The sequence below is a fragment of the Cavia porcellus genome, unplaced genomic scaffold, assembly GCF_034190915.1.
Source record: "Cavia porcellus strain 051 isolate PalLab524CR breed Dunkin Hartley unplaced genomic scaffold, mCavPor4.1 scaffold_11, whole genome shotgun sequence".
Lineage (NCBI taxonomy): Eukaryota > Metazoa > Chordata > Mammalia > Rodentia > Caviidae > Cavia > Cavia porcellus.
This window is the reverse complement of record NW_026947494.1, coordinates 48,647,769-48,674,898: the sequence shown is the minus strand read 5'-3', so window position 1 is coordinate 48,674,898 and position 27,130 is coordinate 48,647,769. Positions and strand designations below refer to the sequence as shown.

At 38.6% G+C, this 27,130-nt stretch overlaps 1 protein-coding gene across 10 annotated transcripts in view; it reads left to right on the top strand.

Annotated features, from left to right (window-relative positions):
- Nucleotides 1-27,130, top strand: part of Pde4d (3',5'-cyclic-AMP phosphodiesterase 4D) — a 1,361,839-nt gene that overhangs the window by 148,675 nt on the left and 1,186,034 nt on the right. For 2 of the 10 annotated variants that reach the window (XM_063258682.1, XM_063258680.1), the window contains exons 1-2: nucleotides 24,651-24,840; nucleotides 26,114-26,310. The exons of 7 other annotated variants lie outside the window; for them this stretch is intronic. The gene's annotated coding sequence lies outside the window, so the exon portion shown is untranslated. Of the gene's footprint in view, nucleotides 1-24,650; nucleotides 24,841-26,113; nucleotides 26,311-27,130 lie in introns of those variants that run through there. One more of the 10 variants, XM_063258689.1, reaches the window with a different exon arrangement.

The following is a 27,130-nucleotide window of genomic DNA, read 5'->3' as shown; positions in this document are numbered from 1 at the left end:
TATTTTTGATCTATTTCACATCTCTCAAACAAAGATCTAAGTGCAATCTCCTTAATAAGAATATGTATTAAATCACAGTGGACCTAAATTGTCTTTCTTTTTATCTATTCCCAGCATTGTATAATCTACAGAAGCCAAATTTTAAATACTTGTCAAATTAATAAATAGACTGGAGTAAGGGTATTAACAGAGGATGATGAAGACACAGTGCCCGTGGAGATGATTAAAAACCAGTAATTGTGAGTCCAGACTGTGACATGGTCCTAGCTCAGTTATTTTGCAGAAGATTCCAGGTTTTGGAATTTAATCACTTTATCAGTTAGTATGGGCTAAGATATGCTACCAGAACACTCAATGGATTAAATGACACAGATTTCTTTCTTTCTCATGCTATGTGTCAGCTTAGCATGCTGCTCCTCATTTCTCTCAGAAGCGTAGATTGATATACCAGCCCCCATCTTGAGTTTTGATCTTTGTAGTGCTTGAAGGGAAAGTGAACTCTAAGGGTGTGACCATAAGTGATTAAATGAACTTACACAGACGTTACACATGGCACTACAACTCAAAACACATTGAACAAAACTCATTGTGACTGCTTCTAGACAATTACAAGGTGGGGAAAAGGTATAAGGTTAAACAGAGCTAATGAAATTCATCTAGCATTTCTATGCTTAGTTTGGGCACAAATTGATTTATTAGAGTATAGAGGTTATCAGAGAATGTCTTATTTTTCATAATTAGAATTATCATTGAGTTATTGTCATAATTTCATCCTGAGTATATTCTGTATCAATTCTATTAACTTGCTATATGTGTTGGGTAACTGGCTACTGATTTACTCATCAAATGTCCTGGTTACTTTTTTATCATTGCTGAGACAAAATACTTGACACTCAAAATAAGGGAAGGAAAGGTTTATTTAGCTCACATTTTGTGGAGGTTTTAGTATAATCAGCTGGCTCCAAGGCAGAATGACGTGTGAGGAAACAGTTCATGGCGGCAGAAAACAGCACAAACAATGAGAGCAAAAGGGGAGGAGGATGCTTCCTTCCCTCTCTTAAATTGTATGCCAGCTACCCACTTCTTGGCACTCACACCACCAATCCCAGAGCTAATGAACCAATTACAAACACTAGACTTAGCTGCTTTCAAAAGGTCCCCTATCCCTTGGCTGCATGAGGCTTTGGGAGGATATTTAAACACAAACCATAATATTCCACCTACGACACCCCCAAAGATTCATGCACATCCTTTATGCCAAAGGCATTTAGTCTATCTCAAAAAGTTGCCAAAGTCTTAACAGTTTCAGCATTGCTGAAAAGTCCAAGTCCCAAGTCTCCTCTGAGATTTAAGGCAAACTCTTACCTGTGAGCCCCTGTTCAAATGAAAACAAAGTTAAATACTTCCCGATGCTAAGGCACAAGATAAACATTTCTATTCCAAAAGTTACAAACAGGAGGATACAAAGGATTGGGACAAAAGCAAATCCAAAACCCAACAGGGCAAACATTAAGTCCTGTAGTTCCGTGTGCACCATTTTTGGCAATCTGTGGCAAACTGTGAGCTCCAAAGGGCTTATGTGATTCTACCCCATGGCACTTCCAGTGGTTAATTCTCCCACAGCTTACCTCTTGGGCTGACTTTCCTCCCTCCTTGAAGGTTTACTTAGAACCGTGCTCCTGGCTTTTCCAAACTTTGGGGTCTCCACTGTACCTTTGGCTTTGCACTCACAGCTCCACACACTGCCCTCTCAGGAGCACACTGCTTGGCCTCCCAGGCCTTCTGAAATTGGGGTGGAAGCCTTTTAAACCTCAGAACTCTTGTATTCTGCATGTACCTAAAACCAATATCATGTGGATGTTGCCAAGGCCTGCTGCCAGCTGGAACAGTAGCCCGGCTTTCTGCTCTCATAACTGTAGGGGTTGAGGGCCTGGATTACTGAGCATTCTGAACCTGATTATGAGGAACAAATTCGCTATGCCATTGCCATTCTGGAACATGGTATAGCCACTACCATTTTGAAACCACATGACCACTGCCTGCATTCTGGAAAATGGTGCTCTGTGGCTTTTTCCTCAAAGCAAAGTTTTTCATTTTTCAGTTTTGAGGCTGCAAAGCTTGGGGATCTACTGCTGCTTGTGATGCCCTAAAGCCACCTTTTATCTTCCCTCTTGCTTCTCAGCAATAGAGACCTCAGTTCTATCTTTACAGTCAATAGCTTTACTGGATCTCTTTTCCTGGCCAAATTCACAACATTTCAGATCATCCCTATGAGCTCTTTGCTCTTGATTCACAATATAAATCTGGTTAAAAGCCTCCAACAATAGCTGTGCCACTGCCCCAACATTTGACTGCCTTGAAATGTCCTCTGCCAGATTAATTAGTCTGCCTCCCTTAATCTCAGTCTCAGGCAAAGTCTCTGGACACAGGCAAAATGCAAACAAACCTTCTGACAAGCCATAAACATACATTGTCTGGAGTCCAACAACGAATGCAGTTATTCTTCCCAGCAAGCCTGGTCTCTCAAGCCAGGTCTTTTCTGGTTTTCTGGGCATCTGAGCTATGACTAGAATCTCCCATCCAGAACAATGTAAGCCATTCAAGGGCTACTCTTTCAGGTGACATCTCTGAACCTTTCCAAATTCTTCCCATAAGCCGTTTCCAAAGGCTCTTGAACCACATGGTCAGGTACAGTCAGAGCAATGATCCTAGTCACTGCTACCAAATTCTGTCTTGGTTACTTTTTTATTACTGAGACACAGTACTTGATGCCCAAAATGAATGAAGGAAAGGTTTATTTAGCTCAAATTTTGTGGAGGTTTCAGTTCATAATCAGCTGGCTTCAAGGCGGAGTGTCACATGGCAGAGGGCAACAGTTCATGGCACCAGAAAACAGCACAAACAATAAGAGCAAAAGGGAATGAGCATGCTTCTTTCCCTCCCTTATATTATATGCCATCTACCTGCCCATGGTCAGCATTCACACCACCAATCCCAGAGCTAGCAACAAACCAATCACATATGTTATACTTAGTCACCTTCAAAAGGTCCACCTCCCATGACTGCATGAGGTTTTGGTGGGGAGACATTTAAACACAAACCACAGCATCAATGCATCAATTCTTGAGTTTATTGAGAGCTTACTATATGTTCAATTACTGTGCTAAATACTACCTTGCATGGCTTTGCTGAATTATTATTGTCACCCTCCATATAGCTATACTCAATAACAGATACAGTACAGTGTTTGTAGAGAAAGAGTTGGTAGAGGCTTATCTACTGCAAAGGGCATTCATGAGTGTTACGGATCATGTTCTCAAAGTGCCTAGGAAGGTACAGCAGGGTAGATAATGATGTTGCAAGATCACTAGGACTTTTAGTTCATTTCCTAAAATAATATTTATTCTGTCAATACTTCAGTCAACACTTACTTGACAAATAATCATGAGTCAAGACTGCCTTCTAGAGCTCTCTATTCATTCTGCAACTCTGGCCCTTGACATGGGACACTTAGGTAGGTTTTAGTCTTGATGATAATAGGATACATGCAATGATTTCTGAGAAATGAGTTGATGACTCAGCACTGTCCCAAGAGATAAATAAGTAGACCAAGTAAGTAGACCAAGTAAGTCTTAGGGAAAAAAGGTATTTACAAATAAGGTACTCTGTGCATAAACCCTCAATCCTTATCTTCTACTCTTGATCCCTTGGTATTGAAGTTGGCCTCTTGGCTTTCTCCTCCCCTGGTCACAAGTATTCACTTCTGGTGATAATCATATCTTATGTTTTCCCCTTAGGAAAAAAATGGATATGGATGTTGGTAAGATTGCTCTGTGCTATTGCTATGATAAAAGGTAGTTTTTTGAATGAGGATTGTGGTTATGGGTTACTTCTTGTGTAACATATTTCCTTGGCTGCTTCCAAAAACAACTATATTTCAGTTGAATGCAAAAATTCTTTCCTTTGGATTTCCTCAAATTAATACTGTCAGCATTAAGGCTTATCAAGTGACATTTTTTTCTGTACAGTCTCGAATTTGGGTTTGGGTTAGTATTTGGCAGTTTGTTTGAGAAAGAAAGGATGTAAATATGCTTTTGGTATCTGTCTTCAGAAACCCAGGTCTTTGTGTGGTTTTCAAGTGAGCAATCCTACCTGCTGCTTTGATCCTGACTTCTTCCATGTCTCAGGTCACAGATAGAAACTACTAACAGAGAAGACCTTGTCCCCTAGCAATAAATCATATCCACTTATGCCCCCCAGTAACACTGTTTGCTGCTTGACCTCAAGTTAACTTAAGGTATCTACAAAGCATGAGGCAGTGAATATTAAGAAAACATCTGTTATGTTTGATATGAAAATGTGTGAGTAGAAATGTGGGAGGTGTATATATTTGAGGAAGGGAGGATTGAATATATGGATAAGAGAAAGAATGGATAAGTGACATATAGGGAGTTGTTTACCAAATGATTACATTATATTAGTGTATAGATATGAGCTCAGGAACAGCCTTGGGAAGTACAGTGTGGCTTTATGGAAAGACCAGAAGACTATATATATATATATATATTAAAGATGATGGACCTTGCAACAAGATTTTGGGTTAAATTCCAGAAAATCTTTAAGGAACAAATAATTTTTCTCCTTGTTGCACTTTCTGAAAATAAATTTTACCCTGTTGTAATAGTCAAATATTTGTCTGGGGGGTGGATGGGAATCACCTGCTATTTCTTATTAGGACTCAAATTTAAAAGTCATTTTTTCTGATATCATGCTTTTAATAACAGTTATCTCTATAGGCTATATTCTTAAAAGTCTCTAGCTTGGAGTACTATATTTCCTTGCATATGTTTTGTAACTGTAGTGAAATACAATGTACGATTTTAATTCAGCTCTCAAAATGGAAGCCTCCTGAAGACAGAGGTTATGTCTTCACTTCTGAAATTCCCATATATCTTGTGTTTAACTAAAATTTTTTGATTAGTTAATAGAATCAATAAGTCCTTGAAGACAGACCCAAGACCCCAAAAGGAAAAGAATAGAAACCTATTTCTGATTATGCTTCTACAGTAAGACAATTACCTAAAAAGCACAGATAATACCATCATATGTACCCTGTTTGTGTGATTTGACTTCATTTATTTCTTATTTAAGTCTCAAAGAAAATGTTGATAATTCTTTCTTACAGTATCTCAGAACTGAACTTGAATGAAACATTATATAAATAATGAACAAAAACAACACTTGTGTTTTGCTGCCAAGAAGCTTTGGAGTTTTGTTTGGGTAAATTGCATGGCTGGTCTGGAATGGTCTGGCTCTGGGATGGCAATTCTGTGTCACTACAGAGACATAAGTTGGGGAAAGATGGATGACTGTCACGTGCCTTCTGAGTGCGGCATGCCAACAACAGCTTGTGGTGCTACCCAAGGAATACCCTCTCAGACTTAGATATTGTCTTGGCTCAGTATCACATACCATAATGTGTCTGATATAGTCAGCCAAAACAAGATCAGTTATCGATGCCTGTGCCAGATACCCATGCTGGCTAAGGGAATCAAAAGCCAGATGCAGTGAATAAAAAGATGGCTAGAGAGGAAATAAGCAAAAGGATGAGGAGAAAAGAATCCATATTTTGTTTCATTTTCTCTTCATTCTACAGGAATCAGTATAGTGCGGGAACCTGTTTTATCTCTGAGTGTGATCATTTTTTCTCATTGTGTTACTGCTCCTGGACCTTCATACTCCCAACCAATTAATCATTGGGAAGCAGACAGGGAGTGCCACGTGACAGAGGAGTAAAATGTGCAGGCTCTGTTACAGACTGCCTGAGTTCAGATCCCTGGTCTATCACTTACTAGCTAAGCAATTATTAAATTCTCAGTACTCTACAGTTTGGATCTCTAAAAGGGAGAAAGTAATAAAAATTTTATGTTATAGAGCTGTTGTGAAGATTATGTGTCATAATATGCATTTAGTGCTTAGTATACTGCTCTCGTTAATAATGACAGTCTGAAAACCTGCATAGAAGGGATAAATGGACACATGAAATATGTATGATTAGGTTCAATATGTAAGGCTATATAATGTCTTACTTTTCTCTCATTATTAAGACAAAATACCCAGCACCCACAAGTTATAGGAGGAAAGGTTTATTTAACTCACAGTTTGTAGAGGTTTCAGGCCATGAGCAGCAGGCTCCAAGGCAGGGTGTCATAGCAGAGGAGCATGGTAGAGCGTGGAGGGAGAAGGCAGCAAGCAGCAAGCAATAAGCCACAAGCAGAGACCCTCTTTCTGTCTGTTATAGTGTAGCTAGGCTACCCGCTTTTAAAATGTGTAACACTCACACCCAGGTGGGGCACCCTTAATCCTACTCAGAACTATACCAAACCAATCAATGGACTAATTTAGTAATCACACTGAATCCCAGCACCACATACTGTAAATCCTGCCATCTCTGAAAAGTCTCACTTATGATCATTTGAGGGAACATCTAGACACAAGCTATAATATATCAGAAACACTAGATGAAGAAAAACATCCTATTATAATTACTTACATTTTTACTAATACTGTTGATATTAATACCACAGAGATATAAAGTGTCTGTGTATATACCTCAAATCCTTTTTCACATGTGAAGCAAAGAATATAACCCAAAGCTCTGAATTGAATTTAATAAATATTTCTGTTCTCGATATTACCAAGAGGTAGAAAAATCAAAAGATAGGAATTTAGGAAAAAGTCCAAGTTGAAAGATGCATAAAATTTTACTCTTTGAAATGTAATTGGCCTGGCATAAAAAATAAGGATCAGGCTTTAGTCGTAGGATGATATAATTTTTTAATGAATTGAAATTGCAGCTAATAGAAAATTGAATATAGAGATTAGTGAATAGGATAGGAAGGCCTTCCTTGCATTGATTATTCATAATGGTGTTAAAAAAGCAGAAGTGAGTTTTCTTTTTTTCACAAAGACAACTCAGAAAAAAGGCCAGACAGTTTAAAAATGAATTCACTGCACAGCTTGATTCTGCATTCATAAATATAATGAAGTTTAAACAGTACCTAGCAGCAGAGGCATGTGAGAAGAGCCTACCAATATAAAGTACAGTAATACGAGACTGAAGCGAAAAGAAGTTAGCTCCTTGGGGCCCATCTAACTTGTGCGGAGCTCCTTTGTCGCAGGTTTATCCTCTCTCCTCTCCTTTTTTTGTGCTGCTGAAGCACATCTGTTGTCTCCTACCTTTCTGCCTGCTCTCCTTTGGAAATGAAACATTTTTTACCCCTCTATCTGTATTTCTAGGTGCTGTGTTTTTCTTTTTATCAATGTCACTTTTGTATAATTTGTAACCTGGGAATATATGACATTGTAATTAGTAACTATGTTGGTGGCCATGGCTGTGTAGTTCCACAGCTGTGTGCCAGAAGAATGGCAGTGTGATGGAGCTTGTACTGACACTGCCAGCCTGGCTGGAGGTCACATATACACATACACATGCCAGCTTTCTTCCTTTTTGTCTTTCCAAGCCATGGGGTCTGTGGTGATGTACACGTTTAATCTAACAAGTGTAGTAAAACATTAAATCAAGCAAATTTAGTGTGAAGTCTCAACACCAACATTAATACAATTTATTTCCTGCATCATTATTATCCACTTATTTATTCAATATTTTTTTTGTCAAATAATGATGATAGAATGATTTTTAAAGTAAAGAGAAAATATATAAAACTAGTAAATTTCCCCAAAGGAATTTGGAAGTTGTGAGAAGGTAGACTCCATGGCACACGGCTTCAAGGGTATGTTTTTAATCATTAGTAGATATAAGGTTAGCCATTGAAAGACAGTATTCATTAACATTATCGTTCAGGCATGCATATGCACATAATACTACTATTTAAACTCTTCAAAATTTGTAAATCTTATAAAAATAAGTATTGCAGCCCAAATCAGATTGTATAAATATAAGGAGTAATAAAAATGGTGTTAAAATTTGGCAATTTTGTGTAAGAAAAATGTTCCATTTTCATCTTGATAATTAAATGTTCAAGGTTATTGTTGGGCCTATTCCATCAGTAAAGCCAGAGAGGACATAATAATTAGCCTGTCTTGTGAGTAAGAACCCTGTTAATATTAATGGAATGTAGCCCTGAAGATCCTGGAAACTGATAAGAAGGCAGCTCCAGGTCTGTAAGTTTGACATGTGGCTCTGAGGTCTCCTGACTGCTGAGCAGTCTCTCTCTCTTGGAGCCACGCCCAGCTCCTTCACTGAGGCCTCCTAATGCAATGAGTTGGGGGAGGGTAGGAGTGAGGAAAGGAGAAGACAGACATTATTCTTGAATTCCTCTGAATTCAAAACCAGACTATAGATTTGGATAAATGCAAGATAAGATAGATTAAAAGATATTTCCTGGTGTAGGGCAATTCTATGTGCTAGATTGGTTTGGGGAGCTTAGGAGCCAACTGCAAGGAATCGAGATACTAGCACTTTGACTTCTAGGTGTATGTGATTCTCTGCCAGAAAACTATAGGGAGAATACATTGTCAATATTCTGATGGTTCAGTTGTGCAGCCAGTTGCATTTGTTGGAAATGTGAAGATTTGTGAGGATGGCTGAGTATGTGCACCCAGCACTCATCTCCTTCTCAAAGAAGAAACGGAGTGTGTAGCGCCATTTTACGGTAAGAGACCACGGGGAAACCCTGGAAATCAGTAAGACAGGACTGGAGACTTACATGATTCAGGAACCTGGGATATTATCATAATAAGAATTGAAGTCATCCTACTACAATGGTATACGGATATCCGTGTTTATAGCAGCACAGCTTATAATACCTAAGTTATGGAAATAGTCTATGTGCCCATCAGCAGAGGAATAGATAAAGAATGGAGTATGACTCAGTTATAAAGAAGAATAATTTTGGGGAAAAAAGAAAGAAAGAAAAGAATAAGAAAAAAGAAATAAAGGAAGATAATGAAAAGAGCAATTCAAGATATTTGGAACACTTTAAGCAGCATTATAAGATTAATATGGAGAGATATGCACACTTTCAGAATACTTGAAGGTGAGGATGAAATATTAATGATATACAAAACCTATTCAATGAAATAATAATGAAAAACTTCCCTAATCTTAAGAATGATATGGAATTCATGTACTAGAGGCTTATAAGACCTTAGATAGACATGACCAGAAATGATCTTCACTACAGCATTGTATAAACTCTAAAAAGTACAAGACAAAGAATCACCTTAAAAATTGCAAGGGAAAAACTCCAGGTCATATTTAAGTCTATGTTCAACAAAGTCACATACAATTTCTTAGAAGGAACCCTTAGAACAATGTATTACAAGTCTTAAAACAAAGTAAAAGTCGACAAATAATCCTACCCTCAGTAAGGCTGTCTTTCAGGAATAAGAGAGAGATAAGAAATCTTCCAAAATAAGCAAAAACTGAGGACGTTCATGAGCACCAGTCCAACTTTACAAAAGATGTTTCAGGTATTCGTACTTTCAGAAGTGAAATAAAAATAGCTATCATGAAAGCATACATTCTACTGGAAGGATAAATGTACAAAAGAGAAACAGAAAGGACAGAAAAATTACCAGTACAGTAAACCATGGAGTCATGAAGATGGATAAGTGAAAAAGAGCAAGAATATTTTTTAAAATAGAAAAACAACAACAATATGTTAGGAATAAATTCTTGCCTATCAATACTAACGTTGAAGATAAATGGGCTAAAATCTCCAATTTAAATAAGCAGATTGAATGAATGAATTAAAAGAAAAGCAAAACAAAACAAACCCTCCCCCCAGAAACAGAAAAACATGTTTCTTTTAAGAAACTCTCTTCAGTAGTAAAGTCAAACACAGACTGAAAGAAAAAGGATGAAAAATTATATTGCAAGCAAGTGGAAACCCAAAGCAAGCAGGGGTAGTTCTACTTATACTTGATAAAATAAAATATTATGACAAAAACTGTAAGAAGAAAAAGAGGATCATTATATATGGTAAAGAAATCAATAAAAAAGATACAATGGTTATAAATCTATTTGCATCTAATGTTGGAACATCCAATTTTATAAAATAAACACTAGTAGACTTTTAAGGAGAGATAGGATGAAAATTCAATATAGTTATAAAAGGAGATACAAACAACCCAATTTCAACAATTGACAAATCATCCAAAAATTAATCAATGAAGATATATAACTCTTACACTATTTTACAGAGTACATGGTTTAAGGTGTGTAACTAGTAAACGCAATGGCTTTTCTGTGATTATTGCATGGAATGTTCTAGAGAATGTTTGGAGAATAGTCTAGACCACAAAGTCAATCTTAATAGAAATCCTGTATCTTTTCTGATCATAATTAATAAAATTAGAAATCAACTACAAAAGAAATCTTAGAAGTTATAGAAATGTATTGAACTTTAAAATGAATGATAGATCACTGAAATAACAAAAAGGGAAATTTAAACATTTTTGAAGCACATGAAGATGGAAGCATAACATGTCCAAACTTTAGAAATATGTAGCAAAATTGGTACTAACAGAAAATTTTATAATCATAAGTGGCTACATCAAAAATAGACTTCAAATAATCTAATGACATATATCAAGGATTTAGAAAAGCAAGAACAAACCAAACAAAATTAGAAGAACGAAACAACAAAGATCAAGGAAAATATATTAAACAGGATAAAGAAATATAAAAGATCAATGAAACAAAGAATTGGAGGATTTAAAAAGATGAGCAAATGTGGGGAATCACCCAGATGACTGTACTTGAAGAGGAGAACAACTATGTCCATTTTGGATAAACTTGGCCTTGTCTCCAAGGATTGATGTACACATAGCTGGCTAGGTTATTTCTTTGTCCCTTCAATTGGCTTTAAACAATAGAAATTGTACTGGCTGAGGAACTGATATGTAATCTCTGAAGCAAAGTGATAGGTCAGTGTTACCCCACCCAGTGATTCACCAAATACATGGTTGAGCCAGGCTGGACAGAGAGCCAAACTCCCTGTTGCTGCCAGCGGGGACCAAACTTGAGAAAGAGGCTACGCCTTCTTAAGATGATATAGGGGAATGAAACTCCTGACCTACTGTATGTCTAGTATGAGTTCATATTCTCTAAAGTCCAAGGATGAATTTTAGGAACAATGGAGGTTAAGAGCAGAATATATTTATTGAGAGAAAGACAGCTTCTGTCTGACAGACAAAGAAGTGGTCCAGAGGGGACCTAGAAAAGGTCTTTTCTAGGGACTTTTATAGAGTAAAACCATAGCGTGAGATGGGTCCAAAATGGGGTAAAACTGGACGCTCACAAGGCAGATGGGCATGAGGTAGGACAGAACTATGGTCAACCAATTAGATTAATTGTTCAGGTAAACCTGACCAAATCAGGGACAAATGGAGAGGTGAGTCACTTAGTAAGTAGGCCTTCTTATGGAACAGTGACTCTGTAATGGATTAGGATGGTGGCTCCTGGCTTCATCAAAATGACCCATAGGTATTTAGAATATCAATCCTATTTGCATTTGTTTTGCCTTTTGTCCTAAGATCTGGCCCACAGCAGGAAGTGTCTGTCTTCTCCACAGTCACAAGATATCTGGTCCTCTGTGCAGTCTCCTTTAAAGGCCTATCCCTGTCTGACTGCCTATAATATTTCTAACTCAATTGCCAGTAACAAGGATTATACATCAGATGTGAATCACCAGTCCCAGATTGGTAGATACTACCTCAACTGTGTTATGCAGATTGCTGCCTCAGCATTTCTTGCCCTCAGCTTATCACAGAAGTGATCTCAGACCTCCTATGTAACCCAGCTCACTCCTGGCAGTCAGATATTTCCTCCACATTCTCACTGTCATTCCCAAGCCACTCCCCTCATAGAGAACTAATAAAAGTGCAGTTGAGCTCTGGGTTAGGTCTTTATTCCAGTGAGTCACCCTCTTGACTGGACTTAGGACCCCTTGGCTGCCCACAACTGTATATATGTCTTAGCATCTTTATTCTTGCCATGGATTGCACAGGAAGTGGTAGATTGAAATTAACTCACTAGAATTCCAATAACTTTTTCATGGGATTACAAATATAAAGCTTCCGGGACCATGACAAGGATGGGAACGGGTTCTCTATATGCAAAATTAAAAAGCCGTTAGGCAGATAAGAAAACAATACAGACTCAAAATAAGAGATAAAGGTCACATAAAAGTTTGTACTAAAAAAATACAAGTATTCATTAGGAATTATTATGAAAACTATGTGCTAAAGATTGGAAAACTTAGAAGAAATGGATAAATATCCGAACACATATGACTTGCCAAAATTTGAGGACATTAAAAGACTGAATTAATGGCAAGTAATGACACTAAATCAGTAATAAAAACTTTCTCAAAAAAGGAAAGGCCAAAAATGAATGGCCTTACCTCTGATCTTTATTAAACTTTCAATGAAAGATTAATGCCCATTCTACTCAAACTCTTCCAGAGAATTTAAAGGGTAGGAGCCCTTCCAAATTCATTCTTTGAGGCCAGCATCAATTAGTTTGCTAAGCAGAGAAGGCACAGTGATAAGAACAGCAACAACAAAAAACCTATGGCCAACATCCTTGATGAACATAAGTGCAAAATTTTCAACAAAATACTAGCAAGTCTAATTCAACCAAACAATAAAAAGATCATTCAGTATGCTTAAGTTGGTTTCACTGAAGGGTGCATGGGTAGAGATAACTGATAAATGTAATAAACCATATCAACAAACATGAAGGATAAATCTGTAAGATCATCTCAATAGATGCAGAACAAAAATTGATAAAATTCAACACGCTTTCATGATAAAAGCCCTCAAAAAATTATAGAAGGATGGACTCAATAAAGGCTGTATGGAACATGTCTACAGCCAACATATCAAAAAGGGAATAGCTGAAAACCTTTTCTCTAAGACCAAGAGCAATACAATGTTGCCCATTCTCTATGATCCTATTCAATATTGTACTAAAAGTCACCAGAGCAATTAGGCAAGATGGAGTGATATAGGGGAACAAAACTCCTGATCTACTATATGTCTGGAACGAGTTTGTGTTCTCTAAAATCAAAGAGTGAATTTTAGGAACATTAGAGGTTAAGAGCAGAATTACTTATTGAGAGAAAAAATCTTCTAAGAATCTGTATTTTCTTGGGATTTTTATAGAGTAAAATCATGAAGTGAGGTGGGTCTTTGGGGAAAACTAGGAGCTCATAAAGGCAAATGGACAGGAGGTGGGACAGAGCTATGTTGGAAGCCAGTCATGTAGCAAGTGAACATTCTTTGTGGATCAGTGACTCTTCCTATAGAGGGTTGGGATGGTGCCTCCTGGCTTCTCGAGGTGATTTGGATTTAACTCCTAAGGATTATACTTTAGAGTGTGGTTGCATTTGTTTTGCCTTCTGTCCTGAGATCTGGCCCACAGCAAGAGATGTGTGTCTCCTCCAAGGTCACCAACATCTGGCCCTCTGTGCTGGTTTCTGTGAGGGCCTAGCCCTGTCTGACTGCCTATAATGTTTCTAACTAGCTCGCTGCCTGTAACAAGAGAAATAAAAGAAATACAAACAGGATGGGAAGAAGTCCAATTATCCCTATTTGCAAATGGAAGGTTTCTATGTATAGAAAAAACTTGATTCTACCAGAATCAACTGATAAATTTAGTAAAGTAGCAAGATATAAAATCAATTTATAAAAATCAGTAACTTTTCTATACATCAATAACTAAATTGTTGAGGAAAAAATCAATATCATTCATAATAGCTATGAAAAATACTGTAGTACCTAGAAATAAAGTTAACTAAGGAACTCTACAATGAAAAATATAAAACACTGATATAAGAAGTTGAAGAAGGCATAAAATAATTAAAGACTCTCTATGTTCATGGATTGTAAGAACTAATATTGTTAAATATTTTACATATCCAAAGTGATTTATATATGCAATGAAATTCCCATTAAAATACCAAAGATATTCTTCACAGAGTTAAAAAAAATCCTAGAATTTATATAAAAGTCCAAAAAAATCTGAATAGCCAAAGCAGTCTTGAGTAAGAATAACACTTTAGATATATCATAGTAACTAATTTCAAAACATACTACAGAATCCCAGTAACCAAAGCAGCATGGTACTGCCATAAAACCAGCACACAGACCCATGAAATAATGTAGAGATCCCATGGATAAACCCACATTTTTATATAAAACTAACCTTGAGAAAGGTGATTGTAGCAGTCAGAGCTTACTAGAGACAGACTTAATGCAATATATATAAATATATAAGAATTTACAAGACTGGCTTGCAATGGCCACCCACAGAGTGAGGTGTGGAAGATTGCAAAAGACCTGTCTACATGCTGGGGATCTAGGTTTTAGTTAAAGGCCTGGAACTTGTTCCCTGTGAGTTTTTATCAGCAGCAGAAGGATCTGTGCTGGAATCCAGGAGAGGACATTAAACATGCAGATGGTAAACACTGGAGCTGCTCTGAAGAAACAAGCAAGTCGTCCTTCTTCTTTTCCCTCTTAATCCATTCAAGTGGTAACTTATTAGTTACTGTCACTCAAACCCAGGGTGGGTCTTCTATTTTCAGTAAATTCCTTCAACCACACCCAGAGCTATACTGACCCAGTTTGGTTGGGTGTTTCTTACACAAATTGCCACAGTCAGTTAGCTGTTACAGAAGTGGGACATACACAGAGGAAAGGATGGCCTCCTCAACAGCTGCTGGAAGGCAACTGCCCATATGCAGAAGATGTAACTTGAGCCTTTGCTGTGGCCTTGGACAAAAATCATCTCAAAATGGGTGAACAACCTATGTGTAAGAGTTGCAACTCTGAAAGTATTAGAAGAAAATATGATGAGGGCATTTCAAGGCCTTGAGGCAGGAAGAGTTTTTTGGGGGTAGGACCTTAAAAGTGTGGGAGACAAAAGTAAAAACTGACAAGAAGTGTTACAGCAAACTAATGAGTATCTACACAAAAACAAACAAGGAATCCTGCAAGACCAACTATTAACAGTGGAAAATGGGGCTAGGGACACAGCTCAGCGGCACAGCGTCTGCCTGGCAAGCACAAAATTGTGAGTCGATCCCCAGTATAAAAAAAAAGAAGAAAAGTGGAAAATATTTGTTAAGTATTCATTTAATGGATTAATTTGTATTAATATCCAAATACATAAAGAAATTTGAAAAATCTTCACAACAAAAGACAAATAATCCAATTTACAAATGGTCAAATAATCTGACACTTCTCAAAAGAACTAGCTGATACATACATGGAAGATGTTTGGCAGGATTATCCATCTCAGAAATGCAAATCAAGATGACCACTAAGTACTATCTAAAAATGGGATAAGAGCACAGTTAGAATGGCTCTTAAAACAGCAACTAGCATTTTGGTGACAGTGTAGAGAACAGGGTATGCTTATATGCTATTGATGATGTGGTGGATTGAAACCAATGTTCAACTTAAAACACCAGCTGAGTTGAATCAGCGTGGTGCTGAGTGTAGATGGCCCACCTGAGGATTGTTGCCAGCATAAAAAGGAGTCCTGGAGAGGAAGAATAATATTATTGTTTGGAGCTGCTGGTTCTCCTGTTGGTGCTTGTTATGTTGGCTTCCCTGATAGGAACTTGGCTGTTATCATCTGAGGAGCTTGGGACCTTGTTGTCACTGAGAATGACTATGGTTCACTTTGGAGAACTCTGGTCCTTACTTTGAGCATTGCTTCCTGACTCTAATGGATGTTGTTGTTCAGTCTCCAGGAGAAGCTTGTCATGCTGGTTTCTTGATATGAACCAGCTGTTCTCACTGTTGGAGGAGCTTGGGACCTTATTGTCACTGAGGATGACTATGGTACTTTTTGGAGGAACCCTGGTCCTTATTTTGAGGATCTTTGTGGCTCCAGAGCAGAATCCTCAACCTACTGGCACAGATCCTTCACCCTGCTGGCATACACTTTAGCTTCCACAGCTGACCTTTGGGCCTTCCAGTGCAGGTCTGTGAAACAGACTTGCATGAGTCATTGTCATGAGCTCTAGGCCTCCAGTTGTACTCGTGGTGGGCATTGTCATGGGCTCTAGGTCTTAAGCTTGACTTATGCAGGAAATTGTTATGGGATCCAGGCCTTCAGATACATTCTAAGTCACTGGTGTGTGGAGAGATTTCCTTCACTTTCTTTGTATGTGACTCCTTGGGTTACCATTATAAATAATATTATAAATTATGTGTCCTGGGGCTGGGGATTTAGCTCAACGGCATAAGCGCCTGCCTTGTAAAGCAGGCAGTCGTGAGTTCGATCCCCGGTACCGATAAAAAGGAAAAAGACAAAAAAAAAATTATGTAATTATGTGTCCTGATGTAACTGTTTCCCTTGCAAACCTTGACTTCCACAGATGGAAACACAAATTATTAGTTCATTATGGAGAATATGAAGATTTCTCAAAAAACTAAAAGTAGATCTACAATATGAATCAGCTATTCCACTTCTAGAGACATATCCAATGGAAATAAAATTAGCATACCAAAGTGACATCTGATGTCCATGTTTATTGCGAACCATTTACAAAAACTAAGACAAGGTATCAGCCTACATGCTTACCAGCAGATAGAGTGGACAAAGGAGATGTGGTATATATTCACAATGGAGTATTGTAGAGGAATAAAGAAGTAAATCCTGTCATTTTCAGTAAAATTTATGGAATTGGAGAATAGTACCATCAGTAAAATAAGTCAGACATAGATAGACAGGTACACACGTTGTTTCTCCTATGTGGAAGCTAAAAATGTCAACCTGACAGTAGAATCGTGGCTACTCAATGTTGGAAGTGCTCTGTGTGTGTGTGTGTGTGTGTGTGTGTGTGTGTGTGTGTGTGTGTGTGTATGTGTGTGGAAAAAGCAAGACTGGACTTGTTCAGTGCATGTTTTGTGAATATATGGATATATCACACTGAATCCCATTAACATGTACAAGTAATATGTTAGTGAAAAATGTTAAATAGCTATCCCCATATATACTATAGTGCCATTAGACTACTGTGCAACAAGATGCATTTCTCAGGATGTGGAGGCCATGGTGGCCTCCTTGATTTTGTCTTCTGAGCTTGTTTTTATTTAGTATTTTCAAAGTGCAATGGTGACATTGTAATTACATGGTCTTTTGTGTTTGCTTCAGTTTTGGTAAAAATAAAAACAAATATTACCAACTAAAATAACCAAGTAGCTTCTCTGGAACTTATTAATTATTCCTGGTAAGTCACAGAGTCATTCCATAATTCTCATCTGTATTAATAAGTCTCCTGTGGGAATGGTAATCACAGTATATAACCCTTACCCCAAATACTGCCTTCTTTGCATGATTTGTTTGTATAAAAGGGCAGGTTCTGACCAAAAAGCGGCCTAATTAGTGGTTGAACTGTTGCTTTCTCTAGTGATTTAATACCAGGCATATTAATTTCAGTATCCAAGATAATAAAATGAATGTCCTGGGCTATTTTTCAAGGTCGTTTGACATCCCAGCATTGGTTAAAATCAATTCACAGTATTTAATTATGTGCCTTGGTGTTTTATACAATGCACTTTGATCCCTACATGAACTTTTGCTCACGTTGCAGTATTTCAAAGCCTGTTACTTTCAAACAGAAGAGGTCAATGCCACTTCTATAGTGTTTCTTACAGTCAGTTGGGGTTGCTGAAAATATTCCTACTTTCCCCCATTTTCTTTATAAATTATTTCTCTCTAAAGTAATTATAACTTTCACGATTTGGCTTAGAACATTATTTTGGTTTTTCTGTCATTTAACTCTTAGCTTTAGTATTTGTACTGCATTCTTTTCTTAGTTATTAGTATTCTTAAGGTATTTTTATAGACCTTTCTGTATCACTTACCAGAATCACTAATCTCATTAGTAAGATTCATGCAGTGGCTGCTTATATGTGCTTCAATGATGGTATAAAAAATACAATGTTCTAGATATTATATCCTTTAGGGTATAAAAACTGAAGTCCCTGGTTCAGTGAATTTCTCAGCAAATGCTGTTCGTTCTCCAGTTACATATAGTGTCATGTATATATACTTATTTATATGATATTAGGCATGAAATTATTCTGTGTTATACATCACGCCCATTCAACACCCATTTCAGTTTCCTGGTAGTATATGCTTTGGTGCTGTAGAAGCTGGAAATATCTCTTAGACTTCCTTGGAGATTAAGTAATGAATATATTTAAAGCTCTAGTTTGTTAGTGTATTCTTTCTGGGATTCCTGTGACACATGTCGGAAGTAACATGTAACTAAATGCAATGAGTTATAATATGGAGAAGGAAGAAATGAAGCTGCTCCTGACTTCTGCTATTTCATCTGACATACACAGCCATGGGTTGTTTGCTTGCTTGCTGTCAGTATTGCATAAGAACCCAGGGTCCAGTCCTTAACTATGTGGGTGATCAGAGGCAGGGCATGAGTATCAGCTTTGGTAGTGAAGAGCATAGCAGGAATTACATGATTTAAAATCTGGCAGGAGTAGCAGCAGGGGCATCTTTTTGCTTGGGTGGTCCCTACGTGACAGTGGTTACATAATTCAGCTGCTTTCCTGCTGGTGTTTGTTTCGTCGTTGTGGCTGTGCACTGTGAGTGTGGAACTGGCAGCATCCCAAGTGGCAGGCTCTTCTTGATCCCTAAAGAGGCAGCGTTTCCTCTGGTGGCCCCATTCTGTGGTGTGCCTTTGGAACTAATTCTGAAGGCTCAATTTAGAGGTATTTCATCAGCCCTCCCTAATGAAAAGCCATTTAATTATCTGATTAAAATGTTTTTCTTAGAATAGCCAGAGTAAATTCTGTTCTCTTTAACTGAACCATGACCAGTGTTCCATTTGATTGTGTACATCCTCCAGAATGTTCCAAGAAGAAGACACTGAAGTTTCCCCTGCCCCATTACAACCATTAAGGAAATCAGTATGGATACTTCTCAAAGAACTAAAATTAGACATTCCATGTGACCCAGATATCCCCTTTGTAGTTATCTTCTCCAAAGAGCTAAAGACAACATCCAGCTTTATGTTGTCTTATCAGAAGGTTGTGGAATCATCATTACAAAGAAATCACAAATATTATAATTATAGCTGGGTCTTTTTTCAAGTCATTGTAGAATATAGACACATACCCCATATTTCTCTTTGCTGAGATGATAGAGATATCCCTAGGCCCATTAAGTTTAGTTATATCATATTTCTTAAACTATACTTTGAAACCTGATAACACTGAATTGTTTGAACTCCAAAAGCAAAAGCAAGCAGAAATACAGACTCTCCACAGGAATTGTTTTGCCTTCAGGGTCCTGTCATTCAAACAAGCTATTGAAAATGCCAGTATTCTAGTGGATGTCTAAGGCTACGTATTTCTGTAGGTTAAGGAACAGGGCTAATTAAAGGCCAATGCGGTGGCTCCTATCATCAGTTGAATTATTTACTTTAACTGTTTAGTGGAGTCAGCCTTCAGTCTTTGCAGGCAGTCATACTGCCTGCTTGTGAGAAGAGACAATGGTAGAAAAGTGACAAAAAATAGTTTCTCAAATTGCTTTAGTGATGAAGGATCAGTAGCACAATTTTCGTACCTGAGTGGATGTTCACTCCAGTTAGTCTCCAGAGGCAAGAGGAAAATGCAGTTGGCCAAGTAGCTGTGAGCCTTGCCAGCTGAACAGACCGGCAAAAAAGGAAGCTCACTACTGTGGCTCAAGAGCAAATCTATATCATCAAATAAAATGATATGTATTGATTAAGGTGGAAGAGTGATGGAAAAATTTTGAGCATACGTGAATTTAGTTCATAACAGGAGTTTAAAAGGAAACAGGATTAGGTATAGGAAAGATGGGCCAGGAAAGATGAGGAACTATACTTGGTCGTCTTTATACTCAGCTATGTATAATGTAGATTCCTTTCCAAACAGTAGCTTAAATACACAAAGACTTATTCTATTCCATTAATTAAAAGAAGTCTGCAAGTAGTATCCCAATTCTGCAAAGTCATTGGGGACCCAATTTCTTTCAGGGTTATCTATTTTTTAAACACATGGTTTCCATTGCCAAGATCAATTCATGATCCAGGATAACTACTGGTTGGACCTAGTAGTAGCACATGTGTAATCTTAGCTCGTAGGGAGGTGAGAGGATCACTTGAGTCCAGGAATTCAAAGCCAACTTTGGGAATATATAAGATCCCTTCCTAAAAAATGCTGCTGAAATTCCCAATGTCATGTCAGCTTTCCAGCCAGAAGGAGGACAGGACTTTCTTTGCTAAGGAGTTCAGACAGTCTTTCTTCATACATCTCACTGGCCTGAATTAAGTTACAGAGAATCATTAGCTGCAAGGTAGGGAAATTTAATCTGTTTTGCCAAACAGTAGTATGTCTAGATAAAATATGGGGTCCTGTTACTAAGAGAGAGCAGAGCACAGACAGATAGTAGGCTACTTGTAATCTCTACCAAAAAGGCTGAGCTAGATAGGAAATAAATTTATGTTATCAGTGAGTATGGCCTTTGGCCCTGAGCAGGGGTCCCTTTCTCTACCACTATAAATGGAATTTCTTACATTTACTTCTGGATGATGTGGGAAATTGGGATAGTTTCCCAAAAGCAGTGCCAGCATTGACTAAGCATACACTCAGCTGTGTAAGGTTGGCAGTGACAGCTGCAACCCTTTTATCTGCCTGTTGCAGAGTTTAATAGGTTGAAACAGTAGCAGGTGTACGCTGGACTGATTGGCACACAGCCTGCGGTCCTTGTCTGACTAATGCCTCAGACACATGCATGCACCTGCTGAAACTCCTGAATCACTTTAAGAAGAGGAAACAAAGCAGGAATCTTTTTGAGATCCCTGTTTTATGTAAGTATATTAAGATAATTTTAGTGCCATTCAAACCTGAATAAAGGCCTTTTGACTACCATTGAAAGCCTAGATTATGATGAAAAAAATTGAGCCAATATTTAAAAGCTAATTTATTTCATATGTATTACAATAATTTGACTATTTTGGCCACACTAGTCTTATCTTTCTGTGTGTTGACAGCCTCATGGGATGGAACAGTGGCTGACCCTTTAGATGAAGCTTGCATTTTCTGGCTCCCAACTTAAGCATTTCTGATACTTACGCCTGGCTGTCTTTTCACTCATTAATGTAACCTGTGTCCCCTGTGAGCATCTATACTTCTGATTCTTGCCTTGGCTGGCTAAAAAGGGAATGACGCTGCTGGTCAGCCTCAGCTGCTTTCTGGCTGAGAGAAACATGCGGAAGGTTCTTAGCGCGATAAGAAAGGAGTTAGGTTAAAACTGGGATCCTGGAAAAAGAAAAAAGCATGACAAAAAAGGAAAGTTTATTCAGTCTGAGGTTGCCAGGGGCCATCTGTAGGCAGACGCATAATTGTGCCCATCAGACACATAACTTTTACCCACCACTGGTATTTCAAGACTCCACCTGAATGGGCTCCTGTGGAAGCCGTGGTTTACAGAGCTAGAGCCAGGATTTGACTGTAGATTGTAGCCAAGTTGTTCCAACACAGGTGGAGTGACTCCTGTGGTGTTCTGAAGTGATAATTGGCTGGGATAACATTTTCAGGGTGGTGGTTCTAACAGATGGTGCTATTTGAAATTCTTTCCTACAATCTCCAGGAATGACTGTATAACCTACTGTACTCAGGAGGCTTATTCAAATGGTTCACAACCTAGGCCTATATTCCAACTGCTTGACAATCTGTTCAACTATCTGAATTCATGAAGGGGATATTACATTTTTAAAAAGAGAGATATGTGACTATTTCTCCAATCAATCTCCCCTCAATACATGGACGTGTATTTTTACAGCCCTTAAAATTTCAGTTGGACATAACTTTAATGCACAAAAGTTAAAAAAGAACACTCAAAAAGTGTTAGAATTTATGTACCTTCAATTTGCAACAAAATGTCAGTGTCCATCACTAGTGTTGGGCTGATGATTTGAAGAAATATTGTTTCATCACTTGAAGCTTTTATTTCATGATCTTATTTATAAATTTCACAAAGAGCCCTCTTACCTTCTTCAGCTCAAGTAAGCAATTGGCTTGGCATCATATTCATGGAGTTTGACTTGAAATGAAGTCTTTTGGCTCTACCTTACACAGTAAATGTCAACAATTTAAATAGCATGATCTTGATCTTTAAATCTGCTTTATTGCTGAATGCTGAAAATAGGAAAAGAAAAGAATTCACTACTTTGAGAAACATGTACAGTTTCTACTTGATTTTCCTTAGATGAAGAAGTCTATAATTGTAAGATTTGGTTTTATTCATCATAACTAGGAATGCCTCAGTATTTTAATTAACAACAGGAATATATCTATTTCATTTCTGTTTGTTTTTATTTATTTTTGGTATATTTCTTTTATCTGAAATATTCATAAAGAGTTTTCTCAGATTAGAGTTAATTTTTCTAGTATAAAATTAGAAACATTCAGTCCTTGCATCAGGATATTAATGAGAAAAACAGTGATGTGCTTTTTACTAGGTATTACTCTTAATATTTATCATTGCTACATCTTAATAAATTCATCTTTTTCTGTTACACTGTGCTGCATTGTATACCTTAGCTTGTTTTTGATTCCAAATTTACTCTGCAGTGTTGTTTTGTTAAAGATATTTGGGGAAGGATTTCCTTGAAGATACTGTTTAATATTGTCTTAGTTACTTTTTACTCGTCACTGAGACAAAATACCTGATTCCCAAGTTGGGAAAGGAAAGGTTTATTTCTTACAGTTTTTGGAGATTTTAGTCCACAGTCAGTTGGCTCTAAGACAGGCGGGCATGGCTGGGAGGCCTTTCATGGCAGCTGCAAACAGCAAGCTTGAACCAGCAAAGAGAAAGACACAGCTTCTTCCTGCCATTACATCACATCCTGGCTCCACCCCTAAGTGGGTGTAGCACTAACACCATCAATCCAAGCACTATACAATGAACGAATAACAAATGCACAATTCAAACTCATGAGGCCTGGGGGACACAGACATAAATCATGACGTTCCACCCCTGGCCCCAGGACTCATATACATCCTTTATATAAAAGACATTTAGTCCACCTCCAAGAGCTGCCAAAGTCCTAACAGCTTCAGCATTGCTGAAAAGTCCAAGTCCCAAGTCTCCTCCAAGATCTATGGCAAACTCTTAACTGTAAGCCCCTGTACAAATGAAACAAGGTTAAACATTACTGAAATGCAAAGACACAAGATAAACATTACCATTCCAAAAGTTACAAACAGGGGAATATAAAGTATTGGAAACAAAGCAAATCCAACATCCAGCAGGACAAACATTAAGTCCTAGAGTTTCATGCTCAGCATCTGAAACAATCTGGTTGCAAGCTCCAAAAGGTTTGGGTGATTTCACCTTCAGGGCACCTCTGGCGATTTCAACTCCTGCAGTTTTTCTCTTAAATCTTCTCTGCTCGCTTTTTGCAGCTTCCCTTGGATCATCCACATTCCTGGCTTTTCCAAACTTCTTGGGTCTCCACTGCACCTTCAGCTTCACACTTACATCTTCACAAATTGCCCTCTCAGGGGCACACTGCTTGGCCAGCCAGGCCCTTCGCAATCGAGGTGGAAGCCGTCTTACCATCAGAATTTGTGCATTTTTCTTGCACCTAAAATCAGCACCTTGTGGATGCCACCAAGGTTTGCTACTAGCTGGAGCAGTAGCCAGGCTTTTTTCTCTCTTGGCTGTAGGGGTCAGTTGCCTGGATCTCAGGGCTCTGTTTACCTGACTGTGAGAAAAAGCTTCTCTATGTTGCCGCCATTCTGGAACCTCACTTGGCCTCTGTTGCCATTCTGGAGCATGGCACTCTGCAGCTTTTCCCTCTGAGCAAATTTTTTCATCTTTGCTGTGAGGCTACACAGGGTGGGGAACTGCTTCCTGGGATGGCCCGGGGCCATCTTTCTTATCTCTCTGTTTCTCCTCAGGAATCAAAATCTCAACTCTGTCTTTACAATCCATAGCCTTCCTGGAATTTTCCTTCGGACCAAACTCACAGCATTGTATATTATCCTGCTGGGCTCTTTGCTCCTGATTTGAAACATAAAGCTGGCTGAAAGTCCCCAACAATAGCCATGCCACAGCCTCAATGTTTGACTGCTTTTTAATTTCTTTTTCAAGGTTAATCAGTCCATTGCCCTTTGTCTCAGTCTCAGGCAAAGTCTCTGGGCAGGAGAAAAATGTAGACAAACTTTCCGCCAAGCCATAACACACATCATGTGGTGTCCAATGACCAATCTAGTCCTCCTTCCCAGCAGAAACGTCCCAAGCCTGGTCTTTACTATCTGGCTTTCTATCAGCCTTCTGGTCTCTGGAGCTCTGACCAGAATCTCCTCTACAGAACAGCCTACGCTGCTCCAGCTCTATGCATCCAGGCAACATGTCTAAACCTTTCCAAACTCCACCCACAAGCCATTTCCAAAGCCTCTCAAAAAACATGGTCAGGTATAGTCACAGCAAATGACCCCACTCTCAGTACCAAAATCTGTGTTGGTCAGGGTTTTACAGAGAGAACAGATATAACCCGGGATATACAGAACAATAATATTGGCTTACAATAGTCAGTCACAGAGTCCCATGAGGAAGCGTGCAGAGGGTGTCTATGCACTGGAGGCTGAAGAATTCAATCCAAGATCTGGAGTTTACCCTAGTGTCTTGTGCAAGTCCACACCAGCAGGCTGATGGATGTGCGACAGAAGGCCGAAGGTTCTGTGATGAAGGCTGAAGAGTCTACCCTGGAAAGCTGAAGAGTCTATACTGGAAGTCAGGAGGTAAGGTCCAAACCAAAGGTGAAGACTGGATTTGTCCTTCCTCCTCCCCTTTTATACCTTGAGGTGATAACCCACCCTAGGGTGGGTCTTTTTGTACATCCTTGGGTGTAGAATTGCTAAGCCCATTTAGTTAGCTTCTAACTGTCTCAAGTTGACACAATCAATCAACCACTAGAAAAATACCTGATGCCCAAGTTGGGAAAGGAAAGATTTATTTCTTACAGTTTTTGAAGGTTTCAGTCTACACTCAGTTGGCTCCTAGGCAGGCAGGCATGGCTGGGCTGCCTTTCATGGCAGCTGCAAACAGCAAACTCAAACCAGCAAAGAAAAGAGACACTTCTTTCCTGCCATTACATCACATCCTGGCTCCACCCCTATGTGGATGGAGCACTGACACCATCAATCCAAGCACTATACAATGAATGAATAACAAATGCACAATTCAAACTCATGAGGCCTGGGGGACACAGACATAAATCATGACAAATATCTATATGGTCCTTAACATGACTTATATTAACATCAAAAGTATTAACAAATTCTTTAAGGGTCTTTTATTTAAATATCAGCAAAATGGAATTATAGATTTTGTTTTAGGGAAGAGTTAGATATGGAATTCTTTCCTATGTAATGTTAGGACACGGAAGATGTACTTTTAAAATTTGCATTAGGTTTCTGTTACCATGACAAAATACCCAAGATAATCAACTACAGAGAGTAAAGGTTTATTTTAACTCACAGTTTTGGTTTCAGTTCATGATTGGTTGCCTCCTGGATTTGAGCTGGAGCAAGGCGACACACTGTGGCAGAATATGGTGGGGCAAAAATGCTCACCTCAGGGCCCTGCAGCAAAAAGACAAGTGACTCAGGCCTCAGATTCCCCTTCAAAGGCATACCTCCAATGACCTAAAGATCTCTGCTACCCGCACCTTCTGAAGGTTCTGCTCTCTTTCACTAGTACAACCCTGAGGATCAAGACTTAACATTGGCTGTTGTAGTCAGGGGTTGTACACAGAGAACAATTATGATCAAGGCATGGAGTTTATAATATTTTTATAATGGTCACCGGGAGTTAACACAGAAAAATGCAGGAAATCTATCCACAACACCAAAGACATAGATTATTCAGTCAAGGGCCCAAATCCCATAGCACATGTCCCACATGAGTCCAGATAAAAAACCAGAGCTCAGGACAATGCCTCCCACAAGTCCAACTGGAGGCCCAGAGCCTACAGGAAGGACTCATGCCAATCTCTTTTATGGATCTGTGCAGGGAAGACCCAAGGGTCAGCAGTGGAAGCCAGAAAGTCTATGCCAGCAGGATGAAGGAGCTGCGCTAGTGGGATGAGTGTTCTATGCTGGAGCCGAAAAGTCACACTCACAACAAAGACAAGGGCTGTCCTGAAAGGCACCACAGCTGTCCTCAGTGACACAGAGGCCCCGAGCTCCTCCCACGACAAGCATAGTCAGGTACGTGCCAGGAAGCAGCATGACGAGTTCATCCTGGAGACCAAGCAGCACGTGTCTTCTCCTCCGAGCCAGGAAGCAATGCTCCATGTGAGGACCAAAGGTTCTCCAGGAGAATGAACAGCTCAGACAGCAACTCGTAGGAGAACCCACAATACCTCCTTAACGCCTCAACCCTCAACACCTCCCTTCTTCTCCACCTCTTTATCCTGGCAACTTTCCTCAGGTGGTGCATCTTCGCTCAGTGCCATGCTGATGTAATCCAGCTGGTGTTAAGTTGACCACCAGTTCTCAGTCCATAACTGACTTTCAGGGTACATTAAAAATCCAGACTACAGCACTAGTCATAAATGTTTTACCTTAAAGTGTATACTCAGTTATAAAATAATAAATTTCTCATGGAAATTTGGGACACAGACAAGCTGAAAAGAAAACTGAACAAACAGCCTAGAAATCATCAAGATCACCATACTGGAAATTGAATTTTCAGATATCAGACTTAACATTATTTCTTAAGAATTTTTATCTATAATGTGTGTATAACTACTCTATTAGTCATAGTTCACTTAGGTTGGTTCAAACATTTTTCTACTAAAACTGTTTAATGCTGTATGAAATACTTTTATGTAGACCATTTTTATAGTTCAAAAGTTTTTAAGATTTAAAAGAAATTTGAATTCCCAAAGGTAAATTTAATAGTTTAAAGGACATATTTTGCCTAACATTACTTTGCAGGGATCACATCCATGTCTGAATGTTACATCTGGCCTTTTCTTTTTTTTTTCTGTTCTTGAGGCATCAGGTGAGAATTTGGGAGAAAAAA